The sequence below is a fragment of the Magnolia sinica genome, chromosome 18 (assembly GCF_029962835.1).
Source record: "Magnolia sinica isolate HGM2019 chromosome 18, MsV1, whole genome shotgun sequence".
NCBI lineage: Eukaryota > Viridiplantae > Streptophyta > Magnoliopsida > Magnoliales > Magnoliaceae > Magnolia > Magnolia sinica.
In genome coordinates this window covers 42,453,918-42,474,513 of record NC_080590.1, presented here as the reverse complement: position 1 = coordinate 42,474,513, position 20,596 = coordinate 42,453,918, and the positions used below count along the sequence as shown (strand labels likewise).

The following is a 20,596-nucleotide window of genomic DNA, read 5'->3' as shown; positions in this document are numbered from 1 at the left end:
TTCTTTGGCCTAATTATATCCTTGTGCATTTGTGGTCCACTTGATTAATAGAAGGATTAAGAAAATTAAAGCGGGAATAGGGATTTTATCAGTTTTCAGGCTGGACTTTGTCAGCTCTGGGCCCAATCACTTTAGGCTTGGGCTTGGGCCTGCTGTGTGAGAGCCATGCCAGCCTTCGGCCAGGCTCAGGCCTTGTCGTAAGAGTTGGGCTGGGCCCAAAAGCAGCCCATTGACAGCTTACCTTGCCCTGGCAGAACCCTCTGTTACAGTTCACCGCTATCTATTCGAATAGTTAGGAGGATAGACCGAAATGCTTCGTTCTTTTATGGTGGTTGGCGACTCTGAAGATGAGTATTTAATGGATCATACTCAAATCCAAGATTCAAAGGTCATAGCTCTTGTACTGTAGTACAATTGGTCTTCAAACTGAGACACAGGCAAAACCCACAGCCCTATATTATGGGCCGGACCTTGAACCTTACTGTGACTTGGTGTTCAGAGCATTGGTATCATTACATGTATCAATAACAAGGGATGTGGAACATGCATCAGTATTGCCAATACTCTGAAAAATATTGCTGTGAGGAAAATATTAAAGACTTGTTGGGAAAAAAAATGATTTTTTTTAGTGAAACTTTACAAGGTGTTAGAAAACAGATGTTTACACAAAATATTTTAAGAAACAGGTACACATAATATGTTTCTTTTTTATAAGGCCTTAACAATGTATTGGAAAAACGATAAGTACAAAAATAATTATAGCCCATCAGTAAATTGGCCATAACACTCATTAATATATTAAATTTCTACATTAGTTAATGATGAAGAATGCATTCCGAATCTACGGAACTGCTCTGGACTCCTCACAGAGACTTCTCAAATCCACAAGGAAAGAAAGCAGAAAATAGAAATAAATTCTAATAAATTTGAAATTAATTAATGAAAAATTGATTATTCCCTAATGTGTCTCCTTACACCATTAATAAAGAAAAAATAAACTAAAATTCATAATTACCAAAAATAACAAAATTCTAACTCTAATAAAAATCATAATTCTAATAAAACTCTTCTAAGGCCTAATTTCTAAAAATAAAAATTGCAAATAAACTTTCTCTAGAAGAGTCCTAGTAGAACTAAAATTTATTTCTAAAAGGAAAGAAAATTTAAACTCTAAAAATATTAAAAAAAATCAAAAATCGGAATTACTAAAAATAGTAAAATTTTTCTAAAAATTCATTTTTGAGCTGAAAGCGCGCCTTTTTTGACGAAACGGACAGATGCGACCCACTTTGTGGGTCGGTTCACCTATGTTTCTTTTTTATAAGGCCTTAACAATGTATTGGAAAAACGATAAGTACAAAAATAATTATAGCCCATCAGTAAATTGGCCATAACACTCATTAATATATTAAATTTCTACATTAGTTAATGATGAAGAATGCATTTTAAATATAAAAGTGATAAATTATTATTAAAAAAAATAAAAAATCTCCCATTTCACTTAAATATTATTTTTTTGGTTATGTCAATGGATGAACATCATTCATAGCTATGGATTTTCATTACAATCCAAGCTAACATTTTAAAAAAGAAATGAAGTTGAAAAAAGAAACGAAGTTTATATGAATTTTTCGTCAGCTTTGAGTTTTCGTCCATCTTTGTTTGGAGTCGAGATTTAATTCCAAATCTAAACTTATGTTCTATAGAAAACAAAAGTGATTGAAAACACCTAAAGATCACTATTCTAAAATAAATTCAAAAGATAGAGATTTTTGCGTTAAATAAAATACCGTTAATTTTCCCATATTTACAAATATTTTCTTGGCATCTGGGATATTATTGTAAGATCTCTATAAGGTGGGCCTTATTGATCAACGATCTCAATTGTCCTATAGGCTGGATAATGTGATCAGGTAAATTAGTGGGCCCCACTGAACTGTGATGCTTCCAAAATATCTGCGTAAGGGGTGGAATGCTATAGCTGTGATACGCACACAACTAATTCAACGCAACTAGGATTTGGATGGGTGCGAAACCTTGGGGAAGAGTTTTGATGGGTCACAAACTCTTCACCCTTCTAACCTATATAACAGGGCTGAGTCCCCAATCCAAGTTGAGTCCCATCAAATCTTCTCTACAGGGGTGTAAGGATAGGAAGATCCAGCATCCGAATTTGAATATCTACATCCAAATTATGCAACAATGACTTGACATATAGGTAAGCTATCTTCCTCTCTTTGATCTCAATACCCAATGTACAGCAAGCTCCTTCGGGATTTCCGCACTAAGAAAATCACAACAATTATCACTAATATTGGGGATATTATCCTTTGTTAAACGGTTTGATTAGGTTAAATTTTAAAAATGAGCATCGCAATTTAGTTGGTATTGAAGATGAATAGTTCAATTGGAATTTGTATAGTTTTTTCTACGTATAAAACTGGTATACGATTTGGCCTATTATAAGAAATGTTGGGGCATTTAGATTCACAAGTATCAACCTGGATGAGGAGATTCGTGCCAACATTGCACAACTGTACAATATTCAAGTCATTTATCAGGTGGGACCCACCATGACATGCCCTGCTAGAAAACCAAGCTGATTCTCTAACCATGTTGGCCACATGTCCGAGCAAATTAAAATGGATAAATTATAAAATAACAGAGAAATATTATTTTGTACTCTACATACACAGGGCCTACGCGTGGATTGGACCGACTAGATTTGTTGGAAGGTGACCAGCCAAATATTTAAGACAGAGATTGTGCAAATTTGCCATGAATGATAAGGTATCTTGAGAATGTGCACAACATCAGTTAACGGCTTCTCCTCTCTTTCATTTCTCCTGGTGCCTCTCCCCGCAACTTACGAAAAGTAGAAAACTTAAAAAAATTAACTGAAGTTACTTATAACTAAGCATAAACCAAACTTACCTATCTGAAATAACTCACTTATCTAATGGTGTAAGTAAAAAAACAGTAACTTATTTCGTGGTATCTAAACGGTCCCTAAATATTTTAAAATGCTCCCTTGTTTACGTGGGGTCCACATGTTGTCTAGATGTCATGCAACCCGTTATTCCAGTGACCCTCATTGCAATGAACAGAAGCTCCAAAAGCCAGCCTCATTCAAATCTCAGGCAGGCCTCACAACATGAAATTAAAAGGTTTTAGATGTGATTTTAAATATTCCACATGGTATGGCTTTGGTGACTTTTGGATCAGGCCAAATTTCAAGCTGTACAATGAGCTTGTGAAACCTCATATTGAATTTCACACTCGAGAAAATATTATTTTATCAACTCTTGAGAAATTGTTATTGACAAACAAACATGGGAAATAGTATTTCCATTCGCATGCTTTCTCGGAATAAGGTTCTCAGGAAATAATATCTCTCTTTTCCATGCCTTCCACAAATCCAAATAGGCCTGTAGATTATACAGATTAAACAAATGTGAGATGTGGGCTGAAAGATGAGTTTAAAAATTAAAGATAACTAAAATCAGGGAATAATATTAGATATAAATGGTATTAAACATTAGTTGAATGCAAAAGGTACACTAAAGGGGCTTGCGAAAAATTCAGAAAATAATGATTCTGTAATTCAAGTTCATACTAACAATATTATGACTTTCTACCAAAACTGAAATTTCGCGAAATCCTTAAGCTTGTAAGAGATTAAAAAAATGTATATTATAGGAATGAAGTTTAAAGATTACCACACATGAATAAAATTAAATATGAATAATCAGTGACATTCATACGTGAGACTTTGCATCTCAGTAGATCGGAGTGAGAGCTATCTAGTTAAAAAATTTATTGAATGAATCTAAAGCTAGGATGAAAACTGGGGTAAAGAGAAATTGACACTATCGATCACAGTAATGATTCTCTAACTCACTTCGATACTAACAATATTATGAGAGTAAGAAAAGTGAACTAAAACAAATTGCAACAATATGACCATACAGTTGTATAAAACCTTGGCAAAGCATGTTGATTAAAGGGTTTTAAATGAATTTTCCAATCATAAATTGAAACAGTCAATAAAAGTTTAGTAAAATTATGCAAATAGATTGTGGAGATATTAAAGTCTAGATGGGATGCAATTAATGTATAATATATGAATGTAGTTTAATGATTACTCAACTATATAAAAACAAAACTTAATTAAGTATGAATAATTGAAGATATTCACAGGTGAGACTTTGAATCTCAATATTGGAGTTGGGAATATACATTAAAAAAAATTGCTTGAATGAAGTTAATCTCAATTATTGGGGTAAAAAAAAACTAGTTGGGTTTAAGTTTCTTTCTTTTTAAAGTTAATCTCAATTATTGGCATTGGAATTTAATACTTGAATTAAATTAATATTTACAAATAGGCGTTTAATATCGACATAATGGATAAAATAACCAACAATTAGGATTAGGAGTTCAAAACTTGTATTAAACTAGGAGTTTAGAACTTGTATTAAACTAAGTTTTCAATTGATTATAATTAGGATATTAAAATCAATGGCTTGGTTCCAAGTTAACGAGGACATGGACTACCTGTGCCTCCTTAGTGTGTCCTCATTAGTGCTAATTACTTAGCATTTCCCCATTTATCTACTTGGAGGCACTGTGACATATATGGTTGATTTAATGTACACCATTAAAAACTTCTGGGGGGCTGGAGAAGCTTCGGATCAAGCTAATATTTGTTTTTTCACTTCATCTACGTTTACATGACCTTATTAATAGGTTGGATGATAAAAAGAAAGGTTTCAAGGGTGGGTGTCATTATCACTGCAGCTTCCTCCGGTGTGGTCCGCTGGAGCTGTGTACCTGCTTCAATTTAATATGCTACCTTAAAATGATTCGAGAAAAACTTGTATTAAACTAGGAGTTTAGAACTTGTATTAAACTAAGTTTTCAATTGATTATAATTAGGATATTAAAATCAATGGCTTGGTTCCAAGTTAACGAGGACATGGACTACCTGTGCCTCCTTAGTGTGTCCTCATTAGTGCTAATTACTTAGCATTTCCCCATTTATCTACTTGGAGGCACTGTGACATATATGGTTAAGATTTTCATAATATTATGATAATTTTCATAAAATTCATCAAATGATATTTATAGACACCCCACATAAAATAAGAATAAACTATTCTTCGAGCTTCAGCTTGACTTCGATAAGATTGTCTCCTATTGACTTATAAAACATTAGAAATCCAAATAGATTAAATGGGGACCATCTTTGGCATGTCTCGAAACAACTAATGGGTTGGATTGACATATCAAGGACTTAATCAATCCGATTATGACCAAATCGACCACTCTCTGGATAATAAAACTGCTCGAATCAACCTAATAAACATTGAAAATCCAAATGGGTCAAATTGAAAGGGATCCTAACACATCTCGGAGACAAACGTGGGACTCGATCGGGCAGCATCAAATCCAATAAAGATCATATTACGACCATTCATCTGGACTCCAAAATCTCAAAAAAACTTTGTACGTAGCAATTGATGAGTAGAAAATGACAAAATAAACTCTCCTTCTAAAGACCACTATTGTAATGACCATGAATTTTCAATCCATATTAGACCCATGCTAATTAGAATTAGTAATTTAATTTTATAATTAATAACAAAAATCAAGTACTTAGCTTAATTGGTGGGAGTAGTCTTAGTTGAAGGTGGGGTCAAAGGAACGGATCCTAACACTGTAATATTTAACTTTTTGTAAAAATTTACAGAGTTCCAGAGGAAACTTCTAGATTCACGTCTCCTTCTCTATTTAAAGGGAGAAATCACATGAAAATTCCTACAGAAACCTTAAAACTAAAGAACAAAGAACACACCCACAGAGTAAAAGCACTTGTAAGGTTAATTTTTTTATATTTCTTGTTCACTCCCCAAGTGCAGGGTTGTGATGTAGTAATAAACTCGGTAAGACCGAGGTCGAATCCCAAGGGACTGATATCTGTACGTTGTCTAAAACTAACTAGAATTAAAACTAGAATGAGATGAAATCTAATTTGAGTTGTAATTTGAAGAATAATAGTGAAATACTAATCTAAAACTTAAGGAATTCAGAGGAAGGAAACTAGGGATTCAGAAGATCCACTTGTAGAGATCAGGGAGATCTTATGCCTGCATCAATGTTTATGGAATTTAAACCGAACTTACTTGATCTGGCTTTAAAGAGATGAAAGGTGTATGAATTAGAATGGATCCCATCACCAAGCCATGCCCAGGAGACAAAGTCAACACAAGAATTAAACTAATTACCAACCAATCAACAGTGTATGAAAGTTAGGAAGGGTACCATCATCCAACCATGCCCAGGAGACGATGGTGAACAACAGGGCTTCCTGACGTCATAAACATCAAAAGGAAAAAAGAAATATTTAAAGCCATTGGAGACCCATTGTAATTTCAGTCACAACAGAGCATTAAAGACAAAAAAAAATATTCCTTTAACAATCAACTACAATCAAATTCAATTTATGAATTTAAATTAAAAGAACGAAATAGAATCTCCTATCTCGCTACAGGCTTCACCTCTTAGCCCTAGCTAAGAGGTTTAGCCACACATAAATGGCTGATTCTCTTAAAAATAAATCAAACAAAGTAAAATAAAATAATCAGAACAAGAAAAAAAACTTCCCTCTCTTCTCCCTGTCTTCCCGTCTCTAGATCTTCCTCCCACGGCTCCCGTCTCTTTTCTCTTTTTCTTTCTTTTATAAGCCAAGAGAACGTCCGTTCGGAGAGAGCCCAAGCTCCTCACGCACGCTGCTGGAGCTGAAATTTCTTCGCAGTCCGATTCGTAGCAGGAGTCGGATTCTTACGCTGAAGTTCCGGTGGGGCCCATTCTTGAATTCAAACAGGAGATCCACTCCGTTCACCAGATTCTCCTCGAAATTTCGACCGTAGATGGTCGGCTTTGGATCAGATTTAGCGTGACCCATGGAAGAGATCGGCTGCAACAGTTGTAAGACAGTCCGTTTATAATCATTGGAACCAACACCTGCGCATGTATGAGTGCATAAAGACAACATGGGCTTGGCTAAAGCGAGCCCCTCTGTATGATGGGCGGTTGAGATCAGACATCTGATCATCGCCATGGGCGGGACGATTGGGCGTCGGTTCTTGGACGTGAAAGCGAGTAAGCGTCATTGTGCCGTGGCGATGGTGGGGCCCACTTCCTTTATTGTTTTGAGAAATCAGCGATCCATTGGATTCGGACGAAGAATTCGGGAAGGGACGATTTGATTTGATTTTGGTGTGGCCTGGCACGGTTGATCCACCGTCCATCTTCCATTTGAACGATCGAATCCTCGTTGTTTCTTGGAATTTTGTCACCTAGGGCTTGGTAATATGGACCATGGAATTTGAGTGTATGGTCGGATCGGCGATACGGGAGCGAGTGGGGCCCAGCGATCATTCGTCAAACAGTCGGACACTTTGTTTCTTTAAAAACGGACTTGGTCGATCTGTTGTTTGGCCAGGACTCTCCGTCCGGTGCACTTCTCGTGCACATGTACCTATGTACATGCAATGTACATATGGGTTCATCGTGATGTTTGGTCTAATCATGCCGTCCATCCATTTTTTTGCCTCATTTAAGGAGTGAAACCAAAATTAACGCATTTTCAGATACCAGCGGGCCCCAAATCACTGATTTATGGGCTGATCTGTCCGTTGGGCCACTTCCGGAAGGATCCAATGGCTAAAATTTGTCATGTACGGTTAGTTTTTGGTCCTCGAGCCATATATAAGGTTTCAAGCTGAACAGATGGTGGAAACCTAGTGATGTTGCATTCTGGCTGACTTTCAGGCCGTTTGAACTTCAGTTTCTCAATTTTCTTGGATCCCTGGCGTGCAAATCTGTCGATCTTGGTTCTCTAGAGTCTGTCCCATGCTCTGGTGTCATCAGAGCGTTAAATCTATGCTTTAAGCACCATTTTCAGTCCAGGCTCATAGATTCACCTTGCATCACAACATGATTAAAAATAAAGCGTTAAACAGTATTATGCTCGTAAATTCAGGCAATAACTGGGGTCTAATATGCAATATTTGACCCTCAACACAACCCCCAACCAGCATCTTGTTAGTCCCGAGCAAGGTATGCGAAAAAATAAGTTCAAGAATTACGAGCCAATTCTTGTGAAACCGAGTGATATTTTGAAAAACGATTTAGATACGAAAAATCTAAGATTCATGAATGTTGGGTATTACTTTCTCTTAGACTCAGGCGCACGGCAAACTTCATAATCAAGTTCAAAGTATTATTTCAGGAATTAGAAAAATTTTAAACATTGAATTCCATGGATGTATAGTCTAATCTCGACTTATCAACATTAAGATTCACCTCTCTATTTAAAGATATTATCGGTAACCAATAAGAGAATTCACGATAACCCAACTTTGCCTTACACATTATCTTTTTATTCTTTTAATTTTTGATTTTTTTTGATCAAAAGTAACGCCAAGAAGGGGAATCGAATCCTCACTTATAGGGAGCAAACCTATGGTGAAGACCATTGCCTACCCCTTTCCGACTGGTTACTTTGGGAACTTGAACCTTCACCTATGGGGAGCAAACCTATGGTGAAGATTATTCGCCTAATCCTTTCAATTTTCTCAGGCCGGTTCTTTTCATGCTTAGTGAGTATCACGTCAATTCTTCAATATCAGACTGAAACCTTAACGTGAAAGCGAGATATGACATATGAGATCATAACTCAATTAATGTTTACAACTTCTAATTCTGAATCAACAATTCAACTTAACTCTGAAATCTAACAGATACTGAATCCAAGCGTCTTAAATTACTAACATCACGTATCTTGAAGTTCCAAGTGCCCTAGATGGCTGTCAAAATCACTTCGAATTCACAAGGAAGTCCAGAAAAATTAAAAATTTTCACAATTTTTGCTCAAGACCAAGAAAACACTGATTAGGAAACCTAATCTCCCAACCCCAACCAAAAATCTACATTGTCCTCAATATAAAAGAAATAGACATGCAATACACATGGGATAACGGAAATATAGGAGGAGTGATGGAAAGATAGTACCTGGATGAAAGAATCAAGAGGCTTTCCAAAGATATCTACGTAAGAGCGGGTCAGCACAAGAGAGAAACCAAAAAAAATAAAATAAAAATAACAAAAATGAAATCCTACCTACACCACTTTCGCAGGTACTCTCGATTGCATTTAGCGTATGCAACAAGCCTTTAAACCCCTAGGTTGCCCCTAGTGGACGAGTTGTAGTCTCGTGAGGGTTTGCAGTAATGTTACCCACAAACATTGAACTAACTAACTAGGAAAATGAAATGAAATGAAACGATGGGTTGCCTCCCAGGAGCGCTAAGTTTAACGTCTTCAGCCAGACACGAATGGACCAAGAACTAATCAATTTTGATAACCTACCTATACCTCCATCAGACTAGGAGATCAATCCTGGTAAACAGGAGCAGTCAGGGGCATGGACATGTCCTCTGAATCAAATTTCTCAACAAATGGTTTCAATCGATGTCCATTGACTTTAAACTCCTTGCCATTGTCGGGATCTCTTATCTCAACGGCCCCATGAGGAAAAACAGTAACAACAATGTAAGGGCCGGTCCAACGAGATCGAAGCTTACCCGGAAAGAGATGTAATCGAGAATTGTACAAAAGGACCTTCTGACCAGGCGTGAATGATTTTCGCAAAATGTGTTGGTCATGAAATGCTTTCATCTTGTCCTTATAAATTCTCGAATTATCGTACGCATCATTCCGAATTTCCTCAAGTTCATTCAATTGAAGTTTGCGTAGCGAGCCAGCGTTGTCTAGATTGAAATTAAGATTTTTGATCGCCCAGTACGCTTTATGTTCCAGCTCCACAGGCAAGTGACAAGCTTTCCCGTAGACCAGTCTAAAGGGAGACATTCCAATAGGAGTTTTAAAGGCAGTACGGTATGCCTATAAGGCATCGGTTAATCGGATTGACCAATCCTTACGATCAGGGTTAACCGTTTTTTTCCAAAATGTGTTTAATTTCCCTAGTAGAAATCTCGGATTGCCCACTTGTCTGTGGGTGGTATGGGGTGCTCACCTTATGAGACATACCGTATTTCTTTATTAAGCTCTCAAATGGTTTATTACAAAAGTGTGAGCCCCCATCACTAATGATGGCTCGAGGCGTTCCGAATCGAGAAAGGATGTTTTCTTTTAGGAATTTAATGACCGTGCGATGGTCATTAGTTCGACACGGAATCGCTTCGACCCATTTAGTGACATAATCCACGGCGAGCAAAATATACAGATTTCCAAACGATTGGGGGAATGGTCCCATGAAATCGATGCCCCAGCAATCAAATGCTTCAATGATAAGGATGGGATTCAAAGGCATCATATTTCGATGGGACAATGCTCCCAATTTCTGACAATGCTCACAAGCTTTGCAAAACTCATGAGTGTCCCTAAACATAGTGGGCCAGTAAAAGCCACACTGCAGAATCTTGGCCGTGGTCTTTTTAGCAGAAAAGTGACCACCACAGGCCTGTGAATGACAGAAGGAGATGACGCTCTGATGCTCATCGTCTGGTACACATCTCCTTAGAATTTGGTCTGGGCAATATTTAAATAAATAAGGATCATCTCAGAAAAAGTTGCGCACCTCGGTGAAGAATTTCTTCTTATCTTGCGCAGTCCATTGTGTCGGTATGGCACCTGTAGCAAGATAATTAGCAATATCAGCGAACCAAGGTGAATGGGAGACTCTGAACAGTTGTTCATCAGGGAACATATCATTGATATGGGTCGCCTCAAGGGAATCAGAGGTATTAAGGCGAGAAAGGTGATCGGCCACTACGTTCTCTACTCCCTTTTTATCTTTAATTTTCAAATCAAATTCTTGGAGTAGAAGGATCCATCGTATCAAACGGGGCTTAGAATCATTCTTAGAAAGAAGATACTTAAGTGCCGCATGATCTGTGTAGATAATGATCTTGGATCCGATCAGGTAGGACCTAAATCTGTCAAAGGCGAATACTACAGCTAAGAGTTCTTTTTCCGTAGTTGAGTAGTTCACTTGGGCCGGATTTTAAGTCCTACTAGCGTAATGGATGACGTAGGGTCTCTTATCTTTTCTCTGGCCTAGAACAGCTCCAAGAGCATAATCAGAAGCGTCGCACATAAGCTCAAAAGGAAGGCTCCAGTCGGGTGGCTGCATGATAGGTGCAGTGGTTAACGTGCCCTTAAGCTTGGTGAAAGCTTCCTGGCATTGCTCAGTCCACTCGTACGGAGCATCCTTTTGAAGAAGATTACATAAAGGACGAGAGAGGAGACTAAAGTCCTTTATGAATCGCCTGTAAAATCCTGCGTGTCCTAAGAAGGATCGCACGTCTCTGATGTTCTTGGGTGGAGGTAGGTTAGAGATAAGATCGATTTTTGCCTTATCTACCTCGATTCCCTTGGACGAGATGATATGCCCAAGGACAATTCCCTTCTGAACCATGAAATGACACTTCTCCCAATTAAGTACCAAGTTCTTTTCTTCACATCTTTTCAGCACACATTTAAGACTTTCCAAGCACTTGCTGAAAGATGGACCGTAAATAGAGAAATCGTCCATGAAGACCTCTAGATATTGCCCCACCATATCAGAAAAGATACTAAGCATACATTGCTGAAAGGTGGCAGGGGCATTACATAGTCCGAATGGCATCCTTCGATAGGCAAAGGTGCCGTAGGGACATGTAAATGTGGTCTTTTCCTGGTCTTCAGGGGCTATCTCTATCTGGTTGTAGCCCGAATACCCGTCAAGGAAACTGTAATAGGAATGACCAGCTAACCTTTCCAGGATTTGATCAATGAATGGTAAAGGAAAGTGGTCTTTCCTCGTGACGGTATTCAACTTCCTGTAGTCAATGCACATTCTCCAACCAGTAGTGATCCTAATTGTCACGAGTTTATTATTAGCATTGGCTATGATGGTGATTCCGGACTTCTTAGGGACCACTTGAGTTGGACTCACCCATTGACTATCGGATATAGGGTATATGATACCCACGTCCAATAGTTTAAGAACCTCGGCCTTAACCACTTCCTTTATGTTTGGATTTAGTCTATGTTGTGATTACCAAGCGGTCTTCGCATTATCCTCATGATATACGGTGAGTACAAATCAAAGGATCGATTCCCTTGAGGTCCGCTATCGTCCATCCCAGGGCTCCTTTATGCTCAATGAGAGTAGATATGAGCATACTCTCCTGTTCTTTCTCCAGGTGGGCAGAGATCACCACCGGGTATGTCTCATCTTGACCTAAATAGGCATATTTCAAATCAGAGGGCAAAGGTTTTAGGTCAAGCTTCGGCGGCTTGAGGTTAGATGGTAGAGGCATTACATCGGTTTGTGGCAATTCTTCAAATTGTGGCCTCCACCGGTTAACTTCAAGTACCGGTGCAGTATCAAGCAAGGCACACGTCTCCCTAATCATGTCATCATCAAAATCATGGGAGTGGGCCAGACACGTCTCTAGAGAGTCAGAGGATAAGGTTAGAGGTGTCGTATCTTCCACTAAAAAGTCAATCATGTTAATGTCGTGGAAATCGTCATCCTCCTCTAAGTTTCTGCCGTTATTGAAAAAGATGTTTGACTCTAATGTCATATTCCCAAAAGACATAGTCATGACACCATTCCTACAATTGATAATTGCATTTGAAGTGGCAAGGAATGGGCAGCCAAGAATGATGGGGATCTGAGTGCTTATGTTATTGATGGGTTCGGTGTTCAGGATGATAAAATCTACAGGGTAGTAAAATCTATCAACTTGGACCAACACATCTTTAATTTTCCCTCTTGGTACACAAACAGAGCGATCAGCAAGTTGTAGTGTGGTTAGGGTGGGTTTTAATTCACCCAAACCTAACTGTTTGTATACCGCGTAGGGAATCAGATTGACGCTCGCTCCTAAGTCAAGAAGTGCATGATCAATTCGATGGTCCCCGATTACACATGATATGGTTGGGCTACCGGGATCCTTGAATTTCCGTGGCACGTCTTGCTTTAGGATGGCACTCACTTTCTCGGTCAAGAAGATCTTCTTTTGAATACTCTGCCGTCGTTTGGTCGTGCATAAGTCTTTCGAGAATTTGGCATATGAAGGTATCATTTTACGACATCAAGTAGAGGAATGTTGACTTTCACTTATTTCAACACCTCTAGAATATCCTGAGAGTTAGAGAGAGGTTTTGGTGAAACCAACCGTTGGGGGAACGGAGCAACTGGCTTCTCTAGAAGTTCCGGTTCTAATTTTTATAGGGCATCACTAGATCCATCATTATTGTCCTCTTCTGGTTCTTGAGGCTTTTCGGGTCTAACCGGAAGAGTTTTATCAATAATCTTTCCACTCCTAAGAATGGTGATGAATTTAGCGTGCCCCATCCAATTTGAAGAGCTGGGATCATTAATCTCATACTGCGGTTTAGGATTGGGGAGAGGTTGGGCAGGAAGCATCCCCTTTTCTATAACCGTCATACGAGAATCTATCTTTTGCATAAAATCTGTAATTCTCCGCATTGCCTGAGCTAGCTCTTGTATGGAATTTTGAACCGATTCCTCTTGAGGTTTCACTTGATTTGAATTTTGATTGAAGAAACCTTGAGGAGTAGCCGTTTGTCCATTCCTCCAACTAAAGTTTGGATGATTTTTCTATCCAGAATTATACGTATTGGAGTTAGGTCCAGTAAAAGGTCTTTGATAGTTGTTTACGGCATTAACTTGTTCATTCAACACTCCTCGAAAGGCGGGTATTGTAGGACAATTTTCAGTTGTATGAATGTTGCAATCACAGATGCCGCAAATAATTTCATTCACCTTATCCTTCTTTCCTTCCATGGCCTCAACTTTCCTTATGAGCGTAGTCACTTTACACTTGAGATCATCCTCTTATTTTAAGAGATATAATCCACCTTTTTCCTTTAATTGAGTCAGCCTAGACGTGGTGTTCGACTTTGGATAATAGTCTCATGATTGTGTTTTTTTAGCAAGACTATCGAGGTAATCCCATACCTTATCAATATTTCTATTAATGAACTCTCCATTACACATTGTCTCGATCATTTGGCGCATGGAAGATGTCAGTCCATCGTAAAAGAAATTTGTAATGCACCACGTTTCAAATCCGTGTTGTGGGCATGAACTGACCAAATCTTTGAACCTTTCCCAACATTGGAAGAATGTTTCATCTTCCTTTTGGGCAAAGTTCATGATTGCTTTTCTGAGGGTAATCGTTTTATGATGTGGGAAGAATTTTTTTATGAATTCCCTCTGCATGTCGTTCCATGTGCCAATGGATCTAGGACGCAGTGAATGTAACCACGTCTTAGCCTTCTCTTTTAAGGAAAAAGGAAAGAGTTTCAGCCTGATTGTATCCTCAGATACATTAGGAAAATATAATGTAGCTATAATCTCATCGAACTCTTTCAAATGTAAATATGGACTTTCTGATTCAAGTCCATGGAATTTGGGAAGGAGTTGGATAACTCCTGGCTTGATGTCCATTTGTCCTGTGTTTTCAGGGAAAATCATGCATGAGGGTGTACTCACTCCCGCCGGTTGTAGATAATCTCGTAAAGTACGAGGCGGGGGTGCCTGATGCACCTCATTCTCATCTTGGGTATCCTCCACCCTGGGTGGAAGTAGAGGAGGTTGGTCTTCAGCCATAACTTCAATTAACTCAGGGGATTTCGAGTGGTGTCTAGTCCTGCGATGGATAGTCAACCCCTCAACCAATCCTCCTTCAGTCAAGAGACGTCGAGTGTTGTCACGGGCCCACTTGGGCATGAAACACTCACAACCCTCAATTAAATTCAAAACCTAATCCTAAGAAAGGGAAAGAAAATCTAGAAAGAAAGAGAGAGTTAGAAAGAAATTACCAAATTGAAGTCTCTAAGTTAAAAACCTGTAAAATAAAACAAAATAAGTTAGATTTTAAAAAGAGAAGAACAATCCTTTAAAAGAAAGATAGCAGTAAACTGATTTCTAAAAGAAGGAATTCCTAAAAGAAAGTGAAAATTTCTAAAATAAATTAAGAAAGTCCTAAACTAGAAAGTAAATTACTAAAAGAGAACTGAAAAATTGAAAGTAGGGAAAGAGCTTACCGAATAAGAAATTTCTATCTTAAAGGCCTACAAAATAGGAAGGTTAGTTTCTAAACAAAAATTCTAAAAGAGTTAAAATTAGAAAGTTACTAAAAATAAAAATAGAAAGTTAATTTCTAAAAAGGGAAATAACTAACCTAGTTTCTAAAAACAAAAGAGGAAAGTTCTAAAAATAAACTATTTCCTACAAATAGGAGGATACGAGAATTAGAAAATTTCTAAAATTTAAACCCTAATTTTAAGAGTAGAAAAAGTAGAGAAATTAGGAAGGATTTACCAATTTAGAAACTCATGTCAGAGTCCTACAAATGGAAACAAGTTAGTTTAAAAATAAAATAATAGTTCTAAAAATAAAATAAAATAAAAACTTTTAACCTAAAGTTAGTAAAATCCTAATCTAACCTAATTCTAAAACTAATTAATTTGAGAAAAACGTAACCGTCCAGCAACGGCGCTAAAACTTGTTCACTCCCAGTATAGGGTTGTGATGTAGTAATAAACTCGGTGAGGCAGGTCGAATCCCAAGGGTGATATCCGTACATTATCGAAACTAACTAGAACTAAAAGCTGGAATGAGATGAAATCTAATTCGAGTTGTAATTTGAGAATAAGAGTGAAATATTAATCTAAAACTTAAGTAATTCAGGGAAGGAAACTAGGGATTCGGAGGATCCACTTGTAGGGATCGGGGAGATCTTATGCTGCATCAAGAATTATGGAATTTAAACTGAACTTACTTGATCTGGTTTTCAAGAGATGAAAGGTATATGAATTAGAATGGATTCCATCATCTAACCATGCCCAGGAGACAAAGCAAACAACAGATTAAACTAATTACCAACCAATCAACGATGCATAAAAGTTAGGAAGGGTACCATCATCCAACCATGCCCAGGAGGCGATGGTGAACAACGGGGCTTCTGACGTCATAAACATCAAAAAGGGAGAAAGAAATATTCAAAGCCATTGCGGACCCATTGTAATTTCGATCACAAGACCATTAAAGACTAAGAAAAAAACATTTCTTTAATAATCAACACAAATCACATTTAGTTCATGAATTTAAATTAAAAGCATGAAATAGTATCTCCCATCTCTACAGGCTTCACCTCTTAGCCCTAGCTAAGAGGTTTAGCCACACATAAATGGCTGATTCTCTTAAAAATAAATCAAACAAAGTAAAATAAAATAATCAGAAAAAGAAAAACAAACTCTCTATCTTCTCTCTCTCTCCCTTACCATAGTCCAAGCCGAGCATGATCTTCCTCCCACGGTCCCCTTCTCTTTTCTCTTTTTCTTTCTTTTATAAGCCAAGAGAACGTCCGTTCGGAGAGAGCCCAAGCTCCTCACGCATGCTGCTGGAGCTTCGTTCTTTCTTCGCAGTCCGATTCGTAGTAGGAATAGAATTCTTACGCTGAAGTTCCGGTGGGGCCCATTCTTGAATTCACAGGAGATCCACTCCGTTCACCGATTCTCCTCGAAATTTTGACCGAGAGATGGTCGGTTTTGGATCGATTCGGCGTGACTCATGGAAGAAATCAGCTGCACGTTGTAGGACAGTTCGTTTGTGATCATTGAAACCAACACCTGCGCATGTATGAGTGCATAAAGACAACATGGGCTTGCTAAAGCGGCGCTACGCATGATGGGCGGTTAGGATCGGACATCGATCATCGCCGATGGGCGGGAGCGATTGGGCGTCCGGTTCTTCCGACGCGAAATAAAGTAGCGTCATTGACGTTGTGACGATGGTGGGGCCCACTTCACTATTGTTTTGAGAAACACCCCGTCCATTGGATTCGGGACGAAATTTCAGTAATGGCTGATTTTTTGGTGTGGCCCACAAGCCGGTTCAGTCCATCGTCCATCTTCCGTTTGATCTTTTTTTACCCATCCGTACTGTTCCTTGGAATTTTGCCACTTAGGGCTTGGTAATATGGACCATGGAATTCGAGTGTATGGTCAGGATCAGCATTCTGGGGAGCGAGTGGGGCCCACAGTGATCATCCGTCGAAACAGCGTCGGGCGCTGTTTCTTTGAAAACGGACTTCGGGTCAGTCCGTTGTTTGACCGGACTCTCCGTCCGGTGCACTTCTCGTGCACATGTACCCTATGTACATGCAATGTACATATGGGTTCATTGTGTTGTTCGAGAGAAATTTGTGCCGTCCATCCATTTTTTCGCCTCATTTAAGGCGTTGAGTCCAAAATTAACGCATTTCCAGATACCAGGCGGGCCCCAAATCACTGATTTATGGGCTGATCTGTCCATTGGGCCACTTTTAGAAGGATCCAATGACTGAAATTTGACATGTACGGTTAGTTTTTGGTCCTCGAGCCATGTATAAAGTTTCAGGCCAAACAGATGATGAAAACCCAGTGATCTTGCATTTTGGCTGACTTTCAGGCCGCTTGAAGGTGGGGTCAAAGGAACGGATCCTAACACTGTAATATTTAACTTTTTGTAAAAATTTACAGAGTTCCAGAGGAAACTTCTAGATTCACGTCTCCTTCTCTATTTAAAGGGAGAAATCACATGAAAATTCCTACAGAAACCTTAAAACTAAAAAAATAATAAAGAGAGAGGGCTATAGAGAAGAGGCTTTTATTCAGTAAGTTCCTAACTCTTTCTTTTTAAAAATTTCTTATGTTTACTGATTGAAAAATCCTAGATCTACACAATGGACATGCCAAATTGATCCTACATCCATTGTTTTGATCTACCGGTGGATATGAAGATGAGAAAACAACTTTTATGCGAGACCTTGAGTTGTAGAGATTAGCTTTGAGCATCCATCCATGTTAAGTTTAATTGATTCGAATCAAAAGTCCTAAAGGCCAAATTGTGTCAGGGCCTCAGGTCCTAGAGTGATATGATTGGTGGATTTCCCATAGCGATCTATGGATAATATAGATGATGATAGACTATGCTATAAAAAGGCTTCAATCAATGATTGTAGACCTTGATAATTTGGATCCGAGTAATCTTCTGATTTTCTCAAACTTTGAGATTGGAATAATCAATATATGGTTTCAACCTAACTCTTAGATTGATCGAATTCATACAAGCTAAAGAGAGAAGGAAAAATCCTAAATTTATTTAAAGATCGGATTGTGTTATAGAACCCAACCTGACTTCAGTCGACCAATCGAGGTTACCATGTAATTTAATTTAATATAAATACAAAGAATAATACAACCTAAATATATATACACTATGAAGTGTATATACTTTGTAAAGATTTAAAATTTCATGCTAAAATGATACATATGTATTTAATGTATATAAGACATTATGAAAATAATATTATATTAAATAAACACAATGAAAAATAATTTCACAACATAAAATCAAATTTTAAATAATAATGAAGCAGTGAATATTTTTATATCCTTATGTATACAAAAATCATTAGATATTTTAATGAAATTTTATATTTAACAATATTATTAAATACAAATATAGTTTTAATTAAATATAATGTTGTATATTAAGAATTATGTAAATTAATAAATGTGTTAATGGCAGCATGTAATTAGTGGTATGTTAATATTAAAATTATATTTATATATATGTATGAGATTTTAAATATTGTAATTATAAGTAAGATATAAAAATAATAAAAAAATTATATTAATATTAGTATCAGTTAGTAATATATAACAAAAGCCTTACAAATGGCCCATTAAGACCCTTTTAACCGTTGACGTCCAATTTCGGAATCATCCGACCACTAGATTGACGGAAAACCACCATTAGGACTACAAATCAAGCTGTAGGCCCCACCTAGACATTCATCGGCCTGATCTTTGATCCCGAGCCCTGCCTGGGGACTCCCAAATGGAATGGACAGAGTAGATTTTTCACAATCATCACGATGGACCCCACACCCGCATCGCATGTGCACCACAGTGGATGCACTCGCTGTGCACCGTACCTACAAAGGCAGTCAAAATTGCCTTGACCGAGCCTTCTCAAAGGAGAAATTTCCTCTCCTTCCTTCAGCGACGGCAACGGACGGATGACGTCCTTGAGATTTTGATCGGTGGCCCACCAAATGAAATCGGATCTCTAATCCAAACCGTCCATCGTGTCAGGGAACTCCTCCTGACCAAAACCCAACGGTCATTACAGATTTTCTTGCACACATGGACACACTATCTTCACTGCAAACCATCCTTACAAACACATCAGTTTCCAAAAACGGAAACTGCTTTCCATGCGCCAGCAGGGCGATCCGCGTGAACTCCTCTCCCTCAACCTCAGCCATTCATTAAGGAAAATCTCAGCCCTCCGTCCCAGCTGAGCGGATTAGGCCTCCCGTATGAAAACTGGCACAGCTCTCCCCACAGTTTTAGAAAACCAGATGGTGGGATTACATCCAAGCCTTCCGATTTAATCCGACGGTCTCTGATAGCTTAAGGTAACGTTATAAGGGAGGAAAGGATCGAATGCAATGGGAGCTTCCCTGCCTTTTTGTATAAAACCTAAAAAAATCACCAAAAACTTCCAACCGTGAACCCACTAGCCAGACCTCTCCCAAGCTTCAAAAATACATGTGTGTAAGCTCTTAGGGGTCCATACGGAGCTTCTGAAAGGAGCCGATCGGAGGTGGAAGCATCCGTTTGAGATCTGCCATTAATGGCATCTTCTCCTTCCTCGTTGGAGCCGCCTCCTCCCTGCTATATCAGTTGAGTTGTGGATGAGTTGTGAAGCTACTTGGTTTGAGCCTTGGGATCTATCAGATCTCTGGAACAACAGAGAAACAGAAAGGTGAGGAAGAGTAGTGGGAGCCATTGTGCAACCACTGATAATGGGTCGGACTTAAGAGCCCGACTCGCTGCCAAGATTGGGTGCGGGTCTGGTCCGGTCTAGGCTGGTTGCTGGGCATTCCCAGTGAGGGAAGAAGAAAGGAAGAAAGGAATAGAGAGGAGGAAGAAAGGATGAGTACGAGGAGTAGGGCTGCCTTGCTGCATTGCTGCCTATGCTCCTTGTACAGCACCCAGTCGACCTGACTCGCTGCCGAGTTCGGTTCAGGCCGGGACGAGTTGGATCGTCCAGTGATGCTGCTGGCCTTGGTAGATGAAAAAGAAGAAGAGTGAGAATGAGAGAAGAAGAAGGAAATGGGTTGAGTTTGGGAGCTCGACCTAGCCATCCGAGTCGTCAACCCCTGACTCGCTGGTGCGAGTTGCTAGCTAGGTTTAGTTCATTTCAGGTTTTGGGGGAAGTCTAGGGAAAGGGAGAGAGATAGGAAAAAAAAGAGTTAGGGAGAAGAAGAAGGAAATGTGAAAAAAAAAAGAGGGAAAGAGGAAGGGAGAGGTTTGGCTTGAGTTATGGGTTGACTCGCTGAGTCAGCTGGGTCGAGTCGGCCATGGGGCTAGCCTGGGTTGAGTAAGTTGGGTCTGGTTTAACCTAGCCACCTTGCTGGACATTAGGTTTGGAGAG

At 38.7% G+C, this 20,596-nt stretch overlaps 1 non-coding gene across 1 annotated transcript; it reads left to right on the top strand.

Annotated features, from left to right (window-relative positions):
- The first annotated feature begins 14,168 nt into the window (after positions 1–14,168).
- Positions 14,169–14,275, top strand: LOC131234244 (small nucleolar RNA R71). Its single transcript, XR_009165648.1, has one exon. It is a non-coding gene; the product is annotated as a small nucleolar RNA R71 (small nucleolar RNA).
- The last annotated feature ends 6,321 nt before the right edge of the window (positions 14,276–20,596 follow it).